Raw genomic sequence first — 21105 nt, forward strand, 5'->3', positions numbered from 1 at the left:
GACCGCCTCACGTCAGCCCCGCCCACCGCCTCGTCCCGCCCCCCTCCGATCGCTGATTGGCCGCTAGCGCCAGCGACGTCATGTGAGTAACAGCGCCGCTCGCCAATGCCTCTCTCGAACCCGAGCTGTCAGTCTGACGGATCTGAGGTCCCCGCCCACTCTTTCACGCCTCTTCTCCCCGCCCCCTCCGATCTCTGATTGGCCGAAAGCATCTTTCAGGTCATGTGATTGACAGCGGCGCTCGCCATTGCCTCTCTCAAGTTCGAGCTGCCAGTCTGAGTGAGCGAATGGCCACGCTGCCCCGCCCCCTTCCCAAATTTTGATCAGACGCCAGTGTCAGGACCGCCATTTGATTGACATCGACGCGACCCATTCGTTCTCGACCTGACGACCTCTTGTCCCCCGCCCACTCATCCTCGTCTCCCCGCCCCCTCTGAAAATTGATTGGGTACAAGGTCAGAGGAAGATTTGATTGACAGCGCTTCTAGCCAGTGGTTGTCAAGCTCGAGCACGAGCTGTCAATCTAACGGGAATGATCTCCCCGCCCACTTCCTCGCCTCTGCTTCCCGCCCCATGACAAATCTAATTGGACGCCAGGGCAGAGGGCCATCTGATTGACGGCGCGGTTGACCAATCGGACTCCAGATCGAGACGTCAATCTAACGCAGCTGCCCTCCCCGCCACACCCATGAATAGTTTTATCTACATCCAACGACAACAACCACTCGCATTTATTATACAGCGCTGGAAATGAGGCGACGACGTATTTGAAATCGAAACCTGATTAATGAACGTGTGGGAACATAAGCTGCCGCTGTCCAATCAGGTGCGGCCTGTGCCACACATGCGCACTTGGCGACCTTCGGCAAGGCAGGGGGTCAAAGGTTACGCCTGGAGAGCCAGTGCGCAGGCGCAGTGAAGAGTTGGAGGGCCTGGGTGAGGATTGGGAACACCTGAGTAGGTGCTGGTGTCCCTGCTCCTGGGGACTGACAGCCCGCACTGACAGGTAATGTGACTGCCCAGCAATCAGAGCTTTGCTTTTCAATGAGAAGATGTGCATTTCTGCATCTAACTTTGAAAAAAATAACTTGTTTGAGCAGGTCACTTTGCTTCCAGAGTTTGAGTGGCTCAGTGGGCACCACTCTCACCTCTGAGTCATGAAAATTGTCGCACTGTCGGTGGGGCAGTGCTGAGGGAGTGCCGCACTGTCGGTGGGGCAGTGCTGAGGGAGTGCCGCACTGTCGGAGGGGCAATACTGAGGGAGCTCCGCACTGTCGGAGGGGCAGTACTGAGGGAGCGCCGCACTGTCGGAGGGGCAGTGCTGAGGGAGTGCCGCACTGTCGGAGGGGCAGTACTGAGGGAGTGCTGCACTGTCGGAGGGGCAATACTGAGGGAGCACTGCACTGTCGGAGGGGCAGTACTGAGGGAGCGCCGCACTGTCGGAGGGGCAGTGCTGAGGGAGTGCTGCACTGTCGGTGGGGCAGCGCTGAGGGAGCGCCGCACTGTCGGAGGGGCAGCGCTGAGGGAGCGCCGCACTGTCGGAGGGGCAGCGCTGAGGGAGCGCCGCACTGTCGGAGGGGCAGTGCTGAGGGAGCGCCGCACTGTCGGAGGGGCAGTGCTGAGGGAGCTCCGCACTGTGAGGGAGCTCCGCACTGTCGCAGGGGCAGTGCTGAGGGAGCTCCGCACTGTCGGAGGGGCAGCGCTGAGGGAGCTCCGCACTGTCGCTGGGGCAGTGCTGAGGGAGCGCCGCACTGTCGGTGGGGCAGCGCTGAGGGAGCGCCGCACTGTCGGAGGGGCAGCACTGAGGGAGCGCCGCACTGTCGGAGGGGCAGCGCTGAGGGAGCGCCGCACTGTCGGAGGGGCAGCGCTGAGGGAGCGCCGCACTGTCGGAGGGGCAGTGCTGAGGGAGCGCCGCACTGTCGGAGGGGCAGTGCTGAGGGAGCTCCGCACTGTGAGGGAGCTCCGCACTGTCGCAGGGGCAGTGCTGAGGGAGCTCCGCACTGTCGGAGGGGCAGTGCTGAGGGAGCTCCGCACTGTCGGAGGGGCAGTGCTGAGGGAGCTCCGCACTGTCGGAGGGGCAGTACTGAGGGAACGCCGCACTGTCGGAGGGGCAGTACTGAGGGAGCTCCGCACTGTCGGAGGGGCAGCCTTTCAGATGAGATGTTTAACCAAGGCCCCATCTGCTCTCTCAGGTGAATGTAAAAGATCCCACGGCACTATTTTGAAGAAGAGCTGGAGAGTTATCCCTGGTGTCCTGGGGCCAATATTTATCCCTCAAACAACATCACTAAAACAGATTACCTGGTCATTATCACATTGCTGTTTGTGGGAGCTTGCTGTGTGCAAATTGGCTGCCGCGTTTCCTACATTACAACAGTGACTACACTTCAAAAAGTACTTCATCGGCTGTAAAGTGCTTTGAGACGTCTGGTGGTCGTGAAAGCAGCTATATAAATGCAAGTCTTTTTTATTACAACATTGATTGTCTGGAAATTAGAATACTGCCTTTAATTGTGAAAGGTCAATTAAGAGCCTGCAGACATAATGGCTCTGGTATTTTCTGTTCCTGGGAGAGATTTTCTGTATCTTGGAAATGACTGCTTTTGTTTCTTTATATGTATTTACGACAAAGTGTGACACTGAAATTTGCATTTGACATTGTGTAAGTCTGAACTGTAATAGTTAGGATCATATATATATAATATATAATATATATATGTAAAATTTATAATATTCAAAACACACACCAAGTCTCACACATACGCTCATTTCACCGGTTGCATGTTTTATAATGCATAGGGCCTTGTTCTCGTTACTGCAGGTGGGACAATGTGATATGTGGGAACAGGTTATTTTATTTGTAAATATTTTGAAGGCCTGTAGAACTGAATAAGTACATTGGGTAAGTGAGTTGTGGAGGCTGTGACGATTGGTGAGGACGTTTTAGAGGATTCTTGGGGAGTAGCTAGCTGCTAATTGTGGTACGGTCGTGAGGAGTAAGGGATGGTGAGGGTTGCGAAGTGGAGGAAGTAATGAGGCACTGATGCAGCAAGGCATTGGTTAATGTAGAGTGGGATACATATAACAATAATTTGCATTTACATAGTGCCTTTAACAGTAAAATGTCCCAAGGCGATTCACAGTAGCATTATCAAACAAACGTTGGCACTGAGTCAGAAAAGGAGATATTAGAGCAGACCTTGGTCAAAGAGGTAGGTCTTAAAGGAGAGAGAGGTTTAGGAAAGAAATTCCAGAGCTTGTGGCTCAGACAGCTGAAGGCAGGCGGCCAATGTTCGAGCGATTAAAATTGTGGATGCATAAGAGGACAGAATTGGAGGAGTGCAGAGATCTCGGGGGGCTGTGGAGGGGATTTGAAAATAAACATTAGAATTTTAAAGTTGAGTTGCAATCGCGAGCCAATCTGCGAGCGCAGGGGTGATGCGTGAGCGGGACTTTGTGTTTGTTAGGATGTGAGCAGCCGAGTTTTGGATGAACTAAAGTTTATGGAGGGTGGAAGGTGGGAGGCCGGACAGAGGAGCGTTGGAATAGTCAGGGGAAAAGAGTGTTCAAAGACCAGGCCTTCAAATCTGGCACCAAGCTCATGGTCTACAGGACTGTAGTGATACCCACCCTCCTGTATGGCTGAGATGTGGACCATATACAGTAGACACCTCAAATCGCTGGAGATATACCACCAACGATGTCGCCGCAAGATCCTGCAAATCCCCTGGGAGGGCAGTCGCACCAACGTTAGCGTCCTCGACCAGGCCAACATCCCCAGCATCGAACCACTGACCACACTCGACCAGCTCTGCTGGGCTGGCCACATTGTTGGCATGCCTGACACAAGACTCCAAGCAAGCGCTCTACTCGGAACTCCTTCACGGCAAGCGAGCCTCAGGTGGGCAGAGGAAACGTTTCAGGGACCACCCTCAAATCCTCCCTGATAAAGTGCAACATCCCCACCGACACCTGGGAGTCCCTGGCCAAAAACCGCCCGAAGTGGAGGAAGTGCATCCGGGAGGGCGCTGAGCACCTCGAGTCTCGTCGCCGAGAGCATGCAGAAACCAAGCGCAGGCAGCAGAAGGAGCGTGCGGCAAACTAGACTCCCCACCCACCCTTTCCTTCAACCACTGTCTGTCCCACCTGTGACAGGGACTGTGGTTCTCGTATTGGACTGTTCAGTCACCTGAGAACTCACTTTTAGAGTGGAAGCAAATCTTCCTCGACCCCGAGGGACTGCCTATAATGATGATGGAATAGTCAAGGCTAGAGGTAACAAACGGATGGATGACCAGTTAGGAGAGTTCCACTAAACTAAGAAGGCAAGTCAATCAAATTATCAAAAATATCTTTTGTCAATATTTTCATTTACCTGCTGAGTTTCTAACTTAATAAACATTTTTGAAAGTTACATATTTCTGAAAAGCATGACTAAACTTGGACCAAGTGAGAGGGAGTGATAATTAGGGCCTTATTGAGACCACATCTGGAGCATTGTACACAGTTTTGGTCTCTTATATAAGGGAGGATATACTTGCCTTGGAGATGGTACAATGGAGGTTCACTAGATTAATTCTCATGATGAGAGATTGTGTAGAATGGGCCGATACTCTCTGGCGTTTAAAAGAATGAGAGGTGATCTCATTGAAACATACAAGATTCTGAGGGGGATTAACAGGGTAGATGCTGAGAGGATTTTTCCCCCGGGTTGGAGAGTCTAGAACCAGGGATCACATCTCAGGATAAAGCGTAGGCCATTTAAGACTCAGATGAGGAGAAATTTCTTCACTCGAGGGTTGTGAATCTTTGGAATTCTCTGCCCCAGAGGGCTGTGGATGCTGAGTCTCTGAATACATTCAAGGCTGAGACATTTTTGGACTCTCTGGGAATTAAGGCATATGGAGTTCAGGCGGGCAAGTGGAGTTGAGGTCGAAGATCAGCCATGATCTTATTAATGGCAGAGCAGGCTCGAGGGGCCGTATGGCCTATTCCTGCTCTTCAATCTTATGTTCTTAACCAATCTTGCCATTAATTTATTTTGGGTGCATGGCCCCTTTAACGGGCTGCGCGGTCCATTCACGTTTCTGCGCATGCGCGGTTTTTCCATTGTATAGCCGCTGAGCGGCCTGCACGGAACCTCCAGAGCTCTGTGCGGCCGCACAGCTTATCGGCAACATTGGTGGTAACACCACCTGGGCTTGCTTTTCCTTTGAGAATTTATTTTGCGAAACACAAAAGAATAGTATGCAGGTACAGCAAGTGATCCGGAAGGCCAATGGAATCTTGGGCCTTTATTGCAAAAGGTGTCATGTATTCAACTGTCATTGTAATCCATGTATAAACTGACCTAAGTTGTACACTGTGAGAACACTGACCACTAGGTGGTGAACTTGTGGGAGACACTCCTAACCTGGACTTTCAGGTATAAAAGAGGAAGCTCCACCCACCTTCATCACTTCAGTGCTGGCTGATAAAGGTTACTGGTCACAGTGACCTTCTCTCCAGTATCGGCCTTGTGTGCATTTATACTGTATAGTAAGGACACATCATTGGCGACGAGAAACTGGGATTTAAACCACGCGAGCAGGCCCACTAGCAGCACAGACGAGAGGTACTGTGTCGGTGATGATTGGGACGATTTTATTGAGAGACTACAGCAAAGTTTCGTCACTAAGGAATGGCTGGGACAGGATTCGGCCGACAAACGCAGGGCTCATCTCCTGACGGTTTGTGGATCCAGGACATACTCCCTGATGAAGGACCTTCTAGCGCCAGAGAAGCCGGCGGACTAGACTTTTGAAGAGCTCAGTAAGTTGATCGGGGAACACTTTAAACCGGCGAGCAGCATGCACATGGCGAGACACCGGTTTTACACGCACCGGCGGCGAGAAGGGCAAAACGTTCCAGACTTCGTGGCAGACCTCCGGCGACTGGCGAGCCTATGTAAGTTCCCAGATGCATGAATAGTGGAGATGCTGCGAGACTTTTTTATTGAGGGCATCGGGCACGCTGGGGTTTTCAGGAAATTGATTGAGACCAAAGACTTGACCCTGGAAATGGCGGCTTTGATGGCCCAGACATTCATCTCTGGGGAGGAAGAGACCAGAATGATGATTGACAAAAATCTTGGTTTAAATGCAGCAAATGGACAGGGAGTCAACATTGTTAACGCGGCAGACAAGGGCAATCGGACATGCCCGAGCATGTAGTCGAACCCAAAGGGGGAATTCAACACAGACAATGGCTAACTGAGTGGCAATTCATGCCATCGCAAGGGACAATGCGGCCAGTAATGGGGCCATCAACACCTGTCAATGGTGCGTTTAAGGACAGTCAGAGACGATCGACTGGTAATGGACCTTTTGTTTCCAACACGACTCATGTTGAAGGTGTGGAGGCAAACACACAGCCAGAGCTTGCAGGTATCAGCAATATACCTGCAGAAATTGCAACGTCAGCAGTCACTTGGCGCATATGTGCAGGAAGCCTGCAGTCAGGTTGATGTACGAGGAGGATTGGGACGATGTAAGCACTATGAGGCCAAATGGACACTGGGGAAATCACTGGAAGCTGAAGTTCAGCGAGTTCATGTGGAGCACATATACAGTTCATACACCAGGATGCCACCGATAATGATGAAAGTGTTCCTCAATGGCATCCCAGTATCGATGGAGCTAGACACAGGGGCCAGCCAGTCCCTGATGAGTATCAAACAGTTCGACAAGTTGTGGGCGTCCAAGGCCAGGAGGCCAAAATTATTGCCGATTGACGCACAGCTACGGACATATACCAAGGAGATCATTCCGGTGCTAGGCAGCTCCACAGTAGTTGTGACCCACAAAGATTCGGAGAACAAGTTGTCACTGTGGATTGTCCCGGGGGATGGTCCCGCACTGCTGGGGAGGAGTTGGCTTGCTGTCATGAACTGGAAATGGGGCAATGTCAATGCAATTTCCTCTGTGGAGCGAGTATCATGCTCACATGTCCTGGATAAATTTGACTCATTATTTCAACCCGACATTGGCACTTTCATGGGGACCAAGGTAGTGATTTACATAAACCCGGACGCCAGGCCAGTACACCACAAGGCCAGAGCGGTGCCGTACGTGATGCGGGAAAAGATAGAAGGCGAATTGGACCGCCTGCTGAGGGAAGGCATCATCTCGCCAGTCGAATTCAGTGACTGGGCGAACCCGATTGTGCCGGTGCTCAAGGCGGATGGGTCGGTCAGGATATGTGGTGATTACAAGGCCACCATCAATCAGGTGTCACTCCAAGACCAGTACCCGCTACCGAGAGCGGAGGACCTCTTTGCGACGCTATCCGGTGGCAAACTTTTTTCAAAATTGGACCTGACCTCAGTTTACATGACCCAGGAGCTGGCGAGTGAGTCGAAGAAGCTGCCCACCATCACGACACACAAGGGGTTGTTTGAGTACAACAGGTGTCCGTTCGGGATTCGCTCGGCCGCCGCGATCTTTCAACGAAACATGGAAAGTCTCCAAGTCGATTCCAAGGACGGTGGTTTTTCAAGATGACATCCTCATCACGGGTTGCGATACTGTAGAACACCTCCACAACCTGGAGGAGGTGCTAAGCAGACTGGACCGGGTAGGTCTGCGACTGAAAAAGGCGAAGTGCGTCTTCCTAGCTCCAGAGGTAGAATTCCTGGGGATGAGGGTAGCAGCAGACGGGATCAGACCTACTGCGTCCAAGACAGAAGCGATCCAGAAAGCGATCCAGACCCCGTAACACGACGGAGCTGCATTCGTTCCTGGGGCTCCTGAACTATTTTGGTAACTTTCTTCCCAAATTGAGCACGCTGTTAGAGCCGCGACACGTGCTCCTATGCAAAGGTCGCGAATGGGTCTGGGGGGACAGCCAGGAAAGGGCTTTTGATAGAGCACTCAATTTGTTATGCTCCAACAATCTGTTAACGCTATATGATCCATGTAAGAAACTTGTTTTAACGTGCGATGCGTCGTCCTATGGGGTTGGGTGTGTGTTGCAGCATGTTAATGCCAAGGGTCAGTTACAGCCGGTAGTTTATGCCTCCAGAAGTCTGTCCCAGGCAGAAAGGGGCTACGGGATGGTAGAAAAGGAGGCGCTAGCATGTGTATATGCTGTTTTAAAAAAAAAAATGCACCACTACCTGTGGCAGGAAATTTGAGCTGGAGACAGATCACAAACCCATTATGTCCCTTTCGGCCGACGACAAGGCCATAAATGCAAATGCGCCAGCCTGCATACAGAGGTGGGCACTCACATTAGCCGCCTATGACTATACAATTCGGCACAGACCGGGCACTGAAAACTGCACCAATGCACTCAGCAGGCTCCCACTAGCCACCACCGAGGGGGCAACCGAGCATGCTGCTGAGATGGTCATGGCTGTTGAAGTTTTCGAAAGCAAAGGCTCACCTGTGACGGCCCGTCAGTTTAAAGTCTGGACAACTAGAGACCCGCTACTGTCTTTAGTCAAAAAATGTGTCCTGAATGGGAACTGGGCAGCCATGCCCTGAGTAATTTAAACCATTTCACCGGCGCAAGGATGAACTCTAGATTCAGGCCGATTGCCTACTATGGGGGAACCGAGTAGTCATGCCCCAGATGGGAAGAGAGGCATTCATCCGAGAACTCCACAAGGAGCACCCTGGCATTGTCATGATGAAGGCAATTGCCAGGTCACACGTTTGGTGGCCAGGGATAGATGCAGACCTGGAACTTTGTGTTCGTAGGTGCAACACGTGTGCCCAGCTGGGCAATGCGCCCAGGGAAGCCCCCCTTAGCCCCTAGTCCTAGTCCGACAAGCCATGGTCACGCATCCATGTGGACTATGCAGGTCCCTTCATGGGAGAAAAGTTTTTGGTTGTAGTAGACGCCTACTCCAAATGGATCGAGTGTGACATTCTCAATTCAAGCACATCCTCTGCCACGGTAGAAAGTCTACGGGCAATGTTCGCCGCCCATGGTCTACCAGACGTCTTGGTCAGTGACAATGGCCCGTACTTTACAAGCATTGAGTTCCAGGACTTCATGGCAGGAAATGGTATTAACCATGTCAGAATGGCACCGTTCAAGACGGCCTCAAACGGCCAGGCAGAACGAGCAGTGCAGATAATCAAACGGGATGCTCAGAATCCAAGGGGGTTCACTACAAAGCCGCTTATCACGCCTTCTGTTGGCCAATAGATCCCGACCACACTCGCTCACTGGGATTCCACCCGCAGAGCTGCTAATGAAAAGGACGCTCAAAGCCAGGTTATCCCTCATACACCCTACCATGAAAGAAATTGTTGAGAGCAGGTGCCGGTCACAATGTCACTACCATGACGGGAATGCGAGGGCGCGATGTATTGATAATGACCCTGTCTTTGTCCTCAACTACGCTGCAGGGCCCAAATGGCTCGCAGGCACTGTGATTGCCAAAGAGGGGAATAGGATTCTAGTAGTTAAACTTACCAATGGACAAATCTGCTGCAAACACGTGGATCAAACAAAAAGGAGGTTCAGCAACCCCATAGAAGAAGCAGAGGAAGAACCTGATGTAGAGTTCACTCCTCCACAGGTGACCGAACACCGGAACCAAGTGGAGGAGAGCCTAGTCACTGTGGGCAGTCTGGACAGACAGAGGCACCACAAACAGCAGACACTCAGGGCAGCGCCCAACAACCGGAGCCCCAACTCGGGTGCTCTACAAGGGAGCGTAAACCACCAGAGAGACTTAACCTGTGATCCCAATAAGACTTTGGGGGGGAGGTGATGTCATGTCATGTATTCAACTGTCATTGTAATCCATGTATAAACTGACCTAAGTTGTACACCGTGAGAACACTGACCACTAGGTGGTGAATTTGTGGGAGACACTCCTAACCTGGACTTTCAACTCCACCCATCTTCATCACTTCAGTGCTGGAATAAAGGTTACTGGTCACAGAGTGACCTTCTCTCAAGTATGGGTCTCGTGTGCATTTGTACTGTTATAGTAAGGACATATCAAAGGGGATGGAGTACAAAAGCAGGGAAGTCTTGCTGCAGTTATACAGGGTATTGGTGAGGACACACCTGGAGTACTGCGTGCAGTTTTGGTTTCCATATTTACGAAAGGATATACTTGCTTTGGAGGCATTTCAAAGAAGGTTCACTCGGTTGATTCCGGGGATGAGGGGGTTGACTTATGAGGAAAGGTTGAGTGAGTTGGGCCTCTACTCATTGGAATTCAGAAGAATGAGAGGTGATCTTATCGAAGCATATACGATTGAGGGGGCTTGACAAGGTGGATGCAGAGAGGATGTTTCCACTGGTGGGGGAGACTAGAACTAGAGGGCATAATCTTAGAATAAGGGGCCGCCCATTTAAAACTGAGATGAGGAGAAATTTCTTCTCTCTGCGGGTTGTAAATCTGTGGAATTCGCTGCCTCAGAGAGCTGTGGAAGCTGGGACATTAAGGCCCCAAGTTTCCACACGATAAAAAACGGGTGCCCCTCCGAGCTGGGCGCCCGTTTTTCGCACCGGAAAAAAACCGCGCGATTCTGGAGCGCCCTGCAGCTCCATGTCTGTTTGGCGCGGCGCCCAGGGGGCGGAGCCTACCACTCGCGCCGATTTTGTAAGTGGGTGGGGGCGGGTACCATTTAAATTCGTTTTTTTCCTGCCGGCGTGTGCGCAGTGTGAAGGAAACATTGGCACTCGGCCATTTTTGTAGTTCTTTGCAGCTGTTTAATTTTTGAAAATTTTTTAATAAAAGCACATTGCCATCAGCACCGAGGCTTCTTGCAGCAGTGAGAAGGCTGCAGGAAGCCTCAAAGTTGAGGCAGTCGTTTCCCGACGGCCTCCTCCCCCCCCCCCCCCCCCCCCCCCGCCGTCGGGAATGGCTGCTGAACTTGTGAGGCTTCCTGCAGCCTTCTCACTGTCTCCTTCCTCCCCCCACCCCCCTGCGGGAATGAACGGCTGTCTCCTCCCTCCCCCCCCCTGCCGTCGGGAACGAACGGCTTCCTCCTCCCCCCCCCCCCCCACCCCCCCCCCCTCCCCCCCCCACCCCCCCGCAGGAATGAACGGCTGTCTCCTCCCCCCCCCCCCCCCCAACCCCCGCGGGAACGGCTGCCTCAACTTGTGAGGCTTCCTGCAGAATTCTCCCTGGCTTGAAGCACTTTCACACAGGTAGGAAGATGGTTTATTTAATCTTTTCTTTGCTTATAAATTTTTATTTATTTGTATAATATTTGCATAAGTATAAATAAGGATTTATTATAGAATTTAATGACTTTTCCCCCCCCCCCCCCCCCCCCCCCCCCACCTCGTTCTGGACGCCTAATTTGTAACCTGCACCTGATTTTTTAATGTGTAGACAAGGTTTTTTCAGTTCTACAAAAATCTTCACTTGCTCCATTCTAAGTTAGTTTGGAGTACGTTTTCACTGTGGAAACTTTCAAATCAGGCGTCAGTGGCCGGACACGCCTCCTTTTTGAAGAAAAAATTCTGTTCCAAAGTGAAACTGTTCTAACTGACTAACTGCCACAGGGAGTGGTTGAAGCAAATAGCTTAGATACATTGAAGGGGGAGCTGAATAAACACATGAGGGAGAAAGGAATAGAAGGATATGTCGATAGATGCCAACGACATAAAGTGGTCCCTTGGTTGTAGTCAGCAGTAATTTTGCTGGAATGGAAATTGTGATCGCTTTGCAAGTCAAAGGAATAATTCACAGCCCTTGCTTCTCAAAAGTGGCCACAAAGGTTCAGCAAAGGACAGTAACAGTTCATAAAATCCTAATGTGTGCATCATCATCATCATAGGCAGTCCCTCGAAATCGAGGAAGACTTGCTTCCACTCTAAAAGTGAGTTCTCAGGTGACTGAATAGTCTAATATGGGAATTACAGTCTCGGTCACAGGTGGGACAGACAGTGGTTGAAGGAAAGGGAGGGTGGGACTGGTTTGCCGCACGCTCCTTCCGCTGCCTGCGCTTGGTTTCTGCATGCTCTCGGCGACGAGACTCGAGGTGCTCAGCGCTCTCCCAGGTGCTCTTCCTCCACTTTGGGCGGTCTTTGGCCAGGGACTCCCAGGTGTCGGTAGGGATGTTGCATTTTATCAGGGAGGCTTTGAGGGCGTCCTTGAACCGTTTCCTCTGCCCACTTTGGGCTCGCTTGCCATGTAGGAGTTCCGAGTAGAGCGCTTGCTTTGGGAGTCTCGTGTCTGGCATTCGGACTATGTGGTCTGCCCAGCGGAGCTGGTCGAGTGTGGTCAGTGCTTCAATGCTGGGGATGTTGGCCTCATTGAGGACACTGACGTTGGTGCGTCTGTCCTCCCAGGGGATTTGCAGGATCCTGCGGAGACATCGTTGGTGGTATTTCTATAGCGTGCAAAATGCTGATGACCACGATTCGATGGTCAATATTTGGGCGGGAAGGCTTTGCATGTTTAACGGTGAAGTGGAGCATGCACTCTGCTTAGATAGGAAAGATCTTTTATGTTTAAAAAAAACACGAGAAGCATAAAACTTGAACTAAAATTGAGCCTCGAGCTTTGGGCAGAGGAATCTCGACGATTTTCAACATGGAGCTCTCTAATTCAAAGCGGCAGCTGAGCAGAAAACTATCCTACTCGTTGTGTGTTTATAAATCAAATTGCTAACGGGGGAAATGATGCGTGTTTTAAATTTTATTTGCATTTCTTTATAATAAAATTACTTCCAACAAGAGGAGAAAACTACAAGAGTTGGCACTTGCACAGACCTCGGTCTGTGGTGAACATTATTTTTTCAATTTGGGACCAGATAGTAATGTGCAGAATGCTTCTGCACGGTTTCCGGTTTGTTGGCAGTAGTCACTCCGTATGTGGACAGGGTGAGTTGAATTTAGGTGGAAGGAGCCGCTGTGTGGAACATAATCAACGGCACGGACCAGTTGGGCCAAACGGCCTGTTTCTGTGTTGTAAAATTCTGTGCAATTCTCAACATTTATGCTCCCCTATTCTTTACACTGTGAATTGCAACTGGCCTTGTTTGCCCAAGGATTTAATTGTGCAGCTATGCTGGCATTTTCACAATACCAAACCACAAAAACCTCATTTATCTCAAGTACAGCCAAGCCCACAAATCTCCTCCCTCATCAGTGTTGCCAAATCCCCAGATCTCCTATTTTCCCAAGTACTTCCGTTACCCTGAGTCACTGAGTTGTCTGTGTGTGTGTGTGTGTGTCATTTTTCTCTATCTAAATTCTAACCAAATTTTGTCGTTCCCCTACATTATATATTGTACTGTCTAGATTACATATGATTACATCGGATATACTGCACAGAAACAGGCCATTCGGCCCAACCAGTCCATGCCGGCGTTTATGCTCCACTCGAGCCTTCTCCTGTCTTTCCTCATCTAAATCTATCAGCATAACCCTCTATTCCCTTCTAGCCTCCCCTTAACTGCATCGATACTATTCGCCTCAACCACTCCTTATGGTAGCGAGTTCCACATTCTCACCACTCTCTGGGTAAAGTTCCTTTTGAATTCCCTATTGGATTTATTGGTGACTATCTTATATTGATGGCCTCTGGTTATGTTCTTTCCCACAATTGGAAACATTCTCTCTGTATCCTCTCTATCAAATCCCTTTTATCATTTTAAAAGACCTCTATTGGGTCACCCCTCGGCCTTTTTTTCAAGAGAAAAGAGACCCAGCCTATTCATCGTAGAATCATAGAAATTTACAGCACGGAAGGAGGCCATTTCGACCCATCGTGTCTGTGCCGGCCGACCAAGAACTATCCAGCCTAATCCCACTTTCCAGCTCTCGGTCCGTAGCCCTGTAGGTTACGGCACTTCAAGTGCACATCCAAGTACTTTTTAAATGTGGTGAGGGTTTCTGCTTCTACCACCCTTTCAGGCAGAGAGTTCCAGACCCCCACCACCCTCTGGGTGAAGAAATTTCCCCTTAAATCCCCTCTAAATCAGGGATCAGTGCTGAGACCCCAACTATTTACAATCTATATTAACGACTTGGATGAAGGGACTGAGTGTAATATAATCAAGTTTGCTGACGATACAAAGATGGGAGGAAAAGCAATGTGTGAGGAGGACACAAAAAACCTGCAAAAGGACATAGACAGGCTAAGTGAGTGGGCAAAAATTTGGCAGATGGAGTATAATGTTGGAAAGTGTGAGGTTATGCACTTTGGCAGAAAATATCGAAGAGCAAGTTATTATTTAAATGTAGAAAGATTGCAAAGTGCTGCAGTACAGCGGGACCTGGGGGTCTTGGTGCATGAAACACAAAAGGATAGTATGCAGGTACAGCAAGTGATCAGGAAAGCCAATGGAATCTTGGCCTTTTATTGTAAAGCGGATGGAATATAAAAGCAGGGAAGTCTTGCTCCAGTTATACAGGGTATTGGTGAGGCAATGGAATACTGCGTGCAGTTTTGCTTTCCATATTTACGAAAGGATATACTTGCTTTAGAGGAAGTTCAGAGAAGGTTTGCTAGGTTGATTCCGGAGATGAGGGGGTTGACTTATGAGGAAAAGTTGAGTAGGTTGGGCCACTACTCATTGGAATTCAGAAGAATGAGAGGTGATCTTATTGAAACGTATAAGATTATGAGGTGGATGCAGAGATGATGTTTCCACTGATCGGGGAGACTAGAACTAGGGGACATGATCTTAGAATAAGGGGTCGCCCATTTAAAACAGAGATGAGGAGAAATTTCTTCTCCGAGGGTTGTAAATCTGTGGAATTCGCTGCCTCAGAGAGCTGTGGAAGCTGGGTCATTGAATAAATTTAAGACAGAGATAGACAGTTTCTTAATCGATAAGGGAATAAGGGGTTATGGGGAGTGTACCTGAGTCCATGATCGGATCAGCCATGATCGTATTGAAGGTAAACAAAGAAGTAGAAAGAAATCGAAAGGTGACGTCACAGCCAAAGGGGTAAGTGACTGGCTGGTGATTGGTGAGTAGTTTTCTTTTCCTTTTCCCGATCAGTAGGTAACCTTTATCATTGTTGTTGCCAAATTAAGTTAATCTAGCGGTTAAGTCATGGCAGGAGAGCTCTGACACGTGTTATGCTCCTCCTGTGCTATGTGGGAACTCTGACGCTTCCAGCGTCCCTGACAACTACATGTGCGGGAAGTGTATCCGCCTGCAGCACCTGACAGACTGCATTGCGGCACTGGAGCTGCGGGAGGATTTATTCTGGAGCATCCACGATGCTGAAGCTGTCATGAATAGCACATTTAGTGAGTTGGCCACACCGCAGATAAAGGGTACACAGCCAGATAGGGGATGGGTGACCAACAGGAAGGTAGTGCATCCCCCTGCAAAACAGTTAAACAGTTAGGGGTACTGTTGAGGGGGATGACTCATCAGGGGAGAGCAGCAGCAGCCAAGTTCATGGCACCATGGATGGCTCTGCTGCACAGGAGGGGAGGAAAAAGAGTGGGAGAGTTATAGTGGTAGGGATTCTATTGTAAGGGGAATAGATAGATATTTCTGCGGCCGCAATCGAGACTCCAGGATGGTATGTTGCCTCCCTGGTGCGAGGGTCAAGGATATCTCGGAGCGGGTGCAGGACATTTTGAAAAGGGAGTGTGAACAGCCATTTGTCGTGGTGCATATAAGTACCAACGATATTGGTAAAAAACGGGATGAGGTCCTACAAGCAGAATTTAGGGAACTAGGAGTTAAATTTAAAAAGTAGGACCTCAAAGGTAGTAATCTCAGGATTGCTACCAGTGCCACGTGCCAGTCAGAGTAGGAATTGCAGGATAGCTCAGATGAATACGTGGCTTGAGGAGTGGTGCAGAAGGGAGGGATTCAAATTCCTGGGACATTGGAACCAGTTCGGCGGGAGGTGGGACCAGTACAAACCGGATGGTCTGCACCTAGGCAGGACCGGAGCCAATGTCCGAGGGGGAGTGTTTGCTGGGGAGGGGTTAAACTAATATGGCAGGGGGATGGGAACCTATGCAGGGAGACAGAGGGAAGAAGCAAAAGATAGAAAGAAGAAAAGTAAAAGTGGAGGGCAGAGAAACCCAAACAAATCAAAAAGGGCCACATTGCAGCAAAATTCTAAAGGGGCAAAGTGTGTTAAAAAGACAAGCCTGAAAGCTCTGTGCCTCAATGCGAGGAGTATTTGTAATAAGGTGGACGAATTAACTGCACAGGCAGCAATTAATGCATATGATATAATAGGCATCACGGAGACATGGCTCCAGGGTGACCAAGGCTGGGAACTCAACATTCAGGGGTATTCAACATTTAGGAAGGATAAACAAAAAGGAAAAGAAGGTGGGGTAGCGTTGCTGGTTGAAGAGGAAATTAACGCAATAGTAAGGAAGGACATTAGCTTGGATGATGTGGAATCTGTATGGGTGGAGCTGCGGAATACTAAAGGGCAGAAAGCGCTAGTGGGAGTTGTGTCGAGACCAGTAGTCGTGAGGTTGGGGACAGCATCAAACAAGACATTAGGGATGCGTGCAATAAAGGTACAGCAGTTATCATGAGCAACTTTAATCTACATATAGATCGGGCTAACCAAACTGGTAGCAATGCGGTGGAGGAGGATTTCCTGGAGTGTATTAGAGATGGTTTTCTTGACTAATATGTCGAGGAACCAACTAGAGAGCTGGTCATCCTAGACTGGGTGATGTGTAATGAGTAAGGACTAATTAGCAATCTTGTTGTGCGAGGCCCCTTGGGGAAGAGTGACCATAATATGGTAGAATTCCTTGTTAAGATGGAGAGTGACGCAGTTAATTTAGAGACGAGGGTCCTGAACTTAAGGAAAGGTAACTTCAATGGTATGAGACGTGAATTGGCTAGAATAGACTGGCAAATGATAGTTAGAGGGTTGACTGTGGATAGGCAATGGCAAACATTTAAAAATCGCATGGACGAACTTCAACAATTGTACATCCCTGATTGGAGTAAAAATAAAATGTGGAAGGTGGCTCAACTGTGGCTAACAAGGGAAATTAAGGATAGTGTTAAATCCAAGGAAGAGGCATATGAATTGGCCAGGAAAGCAGCAAACCTGAGGACTGGGAGAATTTTGTAATACAGCAGAGGAGGACAAAGGGTTTAATTAGGAGGGGGAAAATAGAGTATGAGAGAAAGCTTGCCGGGAACATAAAAACTGATTGCAAAAGCTTCTATCAATATGTGAAGAGAAAAAGATTAGTGAAGACAAACGTAGGTCCCTTTCAGCCAGATTCAGGTGAATTTATAATGGGGAACAAAGAAATGGCAGACCAGTTGAACAAATAGTTTGGTTCTGTCTTCATGAAGGAAGACACAAATAACCTTCCGGAAATACTAGGGGACCGAGGGTCTAGTGAGAAGGAGGAACTGAAGGATATCCTTATTAAGCAGGAAATTGTGTTGGGGAAATTGATGGGATTGAAGGCCGATAAATCCCCGGGACCTGATAGTCTGCATCCCAGAGTACTTAAGGAAGTGGCCCTAGAAATAGGGGATGCATTGGTGATCATTTTCCAACAGTCTATCGACTCTGGATCAGTTCATATCGACTGGAGGGTAGCTCATGTAACACCACTTTTTAAAAAAAAAAGTAGGGAGAGGAGAAAACTGGTAATTATGGACTGGTTAGCCTGACATCTGTAGCGGGGAAAATGTTGAAATGAATGATTAAAGATGAAATAACAGCGCATTTGGAAAGCAGTGACAGGATCGGTCCAAGTCAACATGGATTTATGAAAGGGAAATCGTGCTTGATAAATCTTCTGGAATTTTTTGAGGATGTAACTAGTAGAGTGGACAAGGGAGAACCAGTGGATGTGGTGTATTTGGACTTTTGACAAAGTCCTACATACGAGATTGGTGTACAAAATTTAAGCACATGGTATTGGGGGTAATGTACTGACGTGGATAGAGAATTGGTTGGCAGACAGGAAGCAGAGAGTCGGGATAAATGGGTTCTTTTCAGAATGACAGGCAGTGACTAGTGGGGTGCCGCAGGGCTCAGTGCTGGGACCCCAGCTAATTACAATATACATTAATTATTTTGATGAAGGAATTGAGTGTAATATCTCCAAATTTGCAGATGACACTAAACTGGGTGGCGGTGTGAGCTGTGAGGAGGATGCTAAGAGGCTGCAGGGGGACTTGGACAGGTTAGGTGAGTGGGCAAATGCATGGCAGATGCAGTATAATGTGGATAACTGTGAGGTTATCCACTTTGGTGGCAAAAACACGAAGGCAGAATATTATCTGAATGGTGGCAGATTAGGAAAAGGGGAGGTGTCATGGTTCATCAGTCATTGAACGTTGGCATGCAGGTACAGAAGACAAATGGTATGTCGGCCTTCATAGCGAGGGGATTTGAGATTAGGAGCAGGGCGGTCTTACTGCAGTTGTACAGGGTCTTGGTGAGGCCTCACCTGGAATATTGTGTTCAGTTTTGGTCTCCTAATCTGAGGAAGGACGTTCTTGCTATTGAGGGAATGCAGCGAAGGTTCACCAGACTGATTCCCGGGATGGCTGGACTGACATATGAGGAGAGACTGGATCGACTGGGCTTTTATTCACTGGAGTTTAGAAGAATGAGAGGGGATCTCATAGAAACATAAAATTCTGATGGGACTGGACGGGTTCAATGCGGGAAGAATGTTCCCGATGTTGGGCAAGTCCAGAACCAGGGGACACAGTCTAAGGATAAGGGGTAGGCCATTTAGGACCGAGATGAGGAGAAACTTCTTCACTCAGAGTTGTTAACCTGTGGAATTCCCTACCGCAGAGAGTTGTTGATGCCAGTGCATTGGATATATTCAAGAGGGAGTTAGATGTGGCCCTTACGGCTAAAGGGATCAAGGGGTCTGGAGAGAAAGCAAGAAAGGGGTACTGAAGTGAATGATCAGCCATGATCTTATTGAATGGCGGAGCAGGCTCGAGGGGCCGCATGGCCTACTCCTGCTCCTATTTCTTATGTTCTTATCAAACCTCCTACCACTTTAAATCCTTTCCTGATATTTTCTGCAACCAAGCCTCATGGTTCTGTACCAGCTGACGGTGATTGGTAGCAACGGTCTCTGAAAGCTGCACAGGTGCGCGGCCATGCAGTAATCTGCACGGTCCCGCGCAGTCCGCTCACTGGCTTTCCCGTCGTAAATACCGCGCGTGCGCAGAAATTTAAAGGGACCGCGCATTGAAAGAAACGGGTTGCGGAGCGCAGCTTACAGGGTACATCGATTGACCGATGTTCAGACTGAAGCACGTCTGTGTTGCCTTTCAGAACTTTCGACCACTGTTTATGCCGACGGGATCCCGGTATGACTTTATGTCGGAGCGCTGCTTCAAAATTGACTTGAGTTCCAACGAAAGCTGCCGAGCCGAGTAAGAGGAGGCAAGTTTGCTTTAAGATGACGGGCAGCCGAGGCTCGTAGAGCAGCACACGTATCTGAGCAACAAAACGTGGATGTCTTTAACCTGCCGAGGGGGTCAGTGTGGGTCGTTGGAGCAGAGACCAGCACCCTTGTTAGGGAGGGTGAGCCTGGGGGAATGGGACCCAAATTGCCACAAATGCACAACCCACAAGTGTAACCAGTGCCTGCAATGCAACGTATCCAATATAAAATAGTTACATTTCATTGCAGCTTTTAAGAAATGATTAACTTGCTGACTGTATTGTCAGCCATGTCTCAGTGGGTAGCACTCTCGCCTCTGAGTCAGAAGGTTGTGGGTTCAAGTCCCACTCCAGGGACTTGAGCCCAAAAATCTAGGCTGACACTCCCAGTGCAGTGCTGAGGGAGCGCCGCACTGTCGGAGGGGCTGCACTTTCCGTTGCACTGAAGGAGCGCCGCACTGTCGGAGGTACAGTACCGAGGGAGCACCGCACTGTTGGAGGGGCAGTACTGAGGGAGCGCTGCACTGTCAGAGGGGCAGTACTGAGGGAGTGCCACACTGTCGGAGAGGCAGTAATGAGGGAGCGCTGCACTGTCGGAGGGGCAGTACTGAGGGAGCGCTGCTCTGTCGGAGGTGCCATCTTTCGGATGAGACGTTAAACGAGGTCCCGTCTGCTCTCTGAGGTGGATGTAAAAGATCCCTTGTTTCCTGGGGCCAATATTTATCCTTCAATCAATACAACAAAAACACATGATCTTGTCATTATGACATTGCTGTTTGTGTGGGAGCTTGCTGTGCGGAAGTTGGCTGCCGCGTTTCCCACATTACAACAGTGACTATACTCCAATAGTACTTCATTTGCTGTAAAGTGCTTTGGGACATCTGGTGGTCATGAAAGGTACTACAGAAATCCAAGTCTTTCTTTCCTGCATTGAATAATTGATTTTGATATTACATTCAAAACATTTGCATGGAATATCATGTTTAAATTAATTAGTTCCTCAGTGCAATTCATTGTAAAACAAAATGATGTCTTTCATTAATTTATCACTTCATTATAAATCCTATCAATTTTATCCAAATGCAACACCTCAATGGACTATTTTATGTGATCCTTTGTGCGGTTTACGCTGAAGCTTTTCTGTTGCTAAAACCCCATCTTCACTGACTCTGAGCACAACCCCTGCAAAAATAAATGGTCTCTAGGGTGCGATTCTCACATCCAATGTCTCTAAATTGTCAGACTGCTTGTCTGACATCCACTTCTGGATGAGCAGAAATTTTCTCCAATTGAATATTGGGAAGACCGAAGCCATTGTTTCGGTCCCCGCCACAAGCTCCATTCCCCAGCCACTGACTCCATCCCTCTCCCCAACTCCTGCCTGAGGCTGAACCAGACTGTTCGCAACCTTGGTGTAATATTTGACCCTGAAATGAGCTTCTGGCCACATACCCGCAGCATAACTAAGACTGCCGATTTCCACTTCAGTAACGTCGCCCGTCTCCGCCCTTGCCTCAGCTCATCCACTGCTGAAGCCTTCATCCATGCCTTTGTTACCTCTAGACTTGACTATTTGAATGCACCCCTGGCTGGCCTCCCACATTCTACCCTACGTAAACTAGAGGTGATCCAAAACTCGGCTGCCCGTGTTCTAACTCGCACCAAGTCCCGCTCACCCATCACCCCCTGTGCTCGCTGACCTACATTGGCTCCCGGTTAAGCAACGCCTCGATTTCAAAATTCTCATCTTTGTTT

The 21105-nt window shown here is 49.2% G+C and overlaps 1 protein-coding gene across 6 annotated transcripts in view; it reads left to right on the forward strand.

The window, feature by feature from the left end:
- The first annotated feature begins 793 nt into the window (after positions 1–793).
- Positions 794–21105, forward strand: part of pign (phosphatidylinositol glycan anchor biosynthesis, class N) — a 204013-nt gene continuing 183701 nt past the window's right edge. For 3 of the 6 annotated variants that reach the window (XM_070880346.1, XM_070880348.1, XM_070880349.1), the window contains exons 1-2: positions 921–1006; positions 2193–2456. The gene's annotated coding sequence lies outside the window, so the exon portion shown is untranslated. Of the gene's footprint in view, positions 1007–2192; positions 2457–19239; positions 19351–21105 lie in introns of all 6 variants that reach the window. The other 3 variants (XM_070880347.1, XM_070880352.1, XM_070880351.1) reach the window with 3 other exon arrangements.

This window comes from Pristiophorus japonicus, chromosome 5 (genome assembly GCF_044704955.1).
Source record: "Pristiophorus japonicus isolate sPriJap1 chromosome 5, sPriJap1.hap1, whole genome shotgun sequence".
Taxonomy (NCBI): Eukaryota; Metazoa; Chordata; class Chondrichthyes; family Pristiophoridae; genus Pristiophorus; species Pristiophorus japonicus.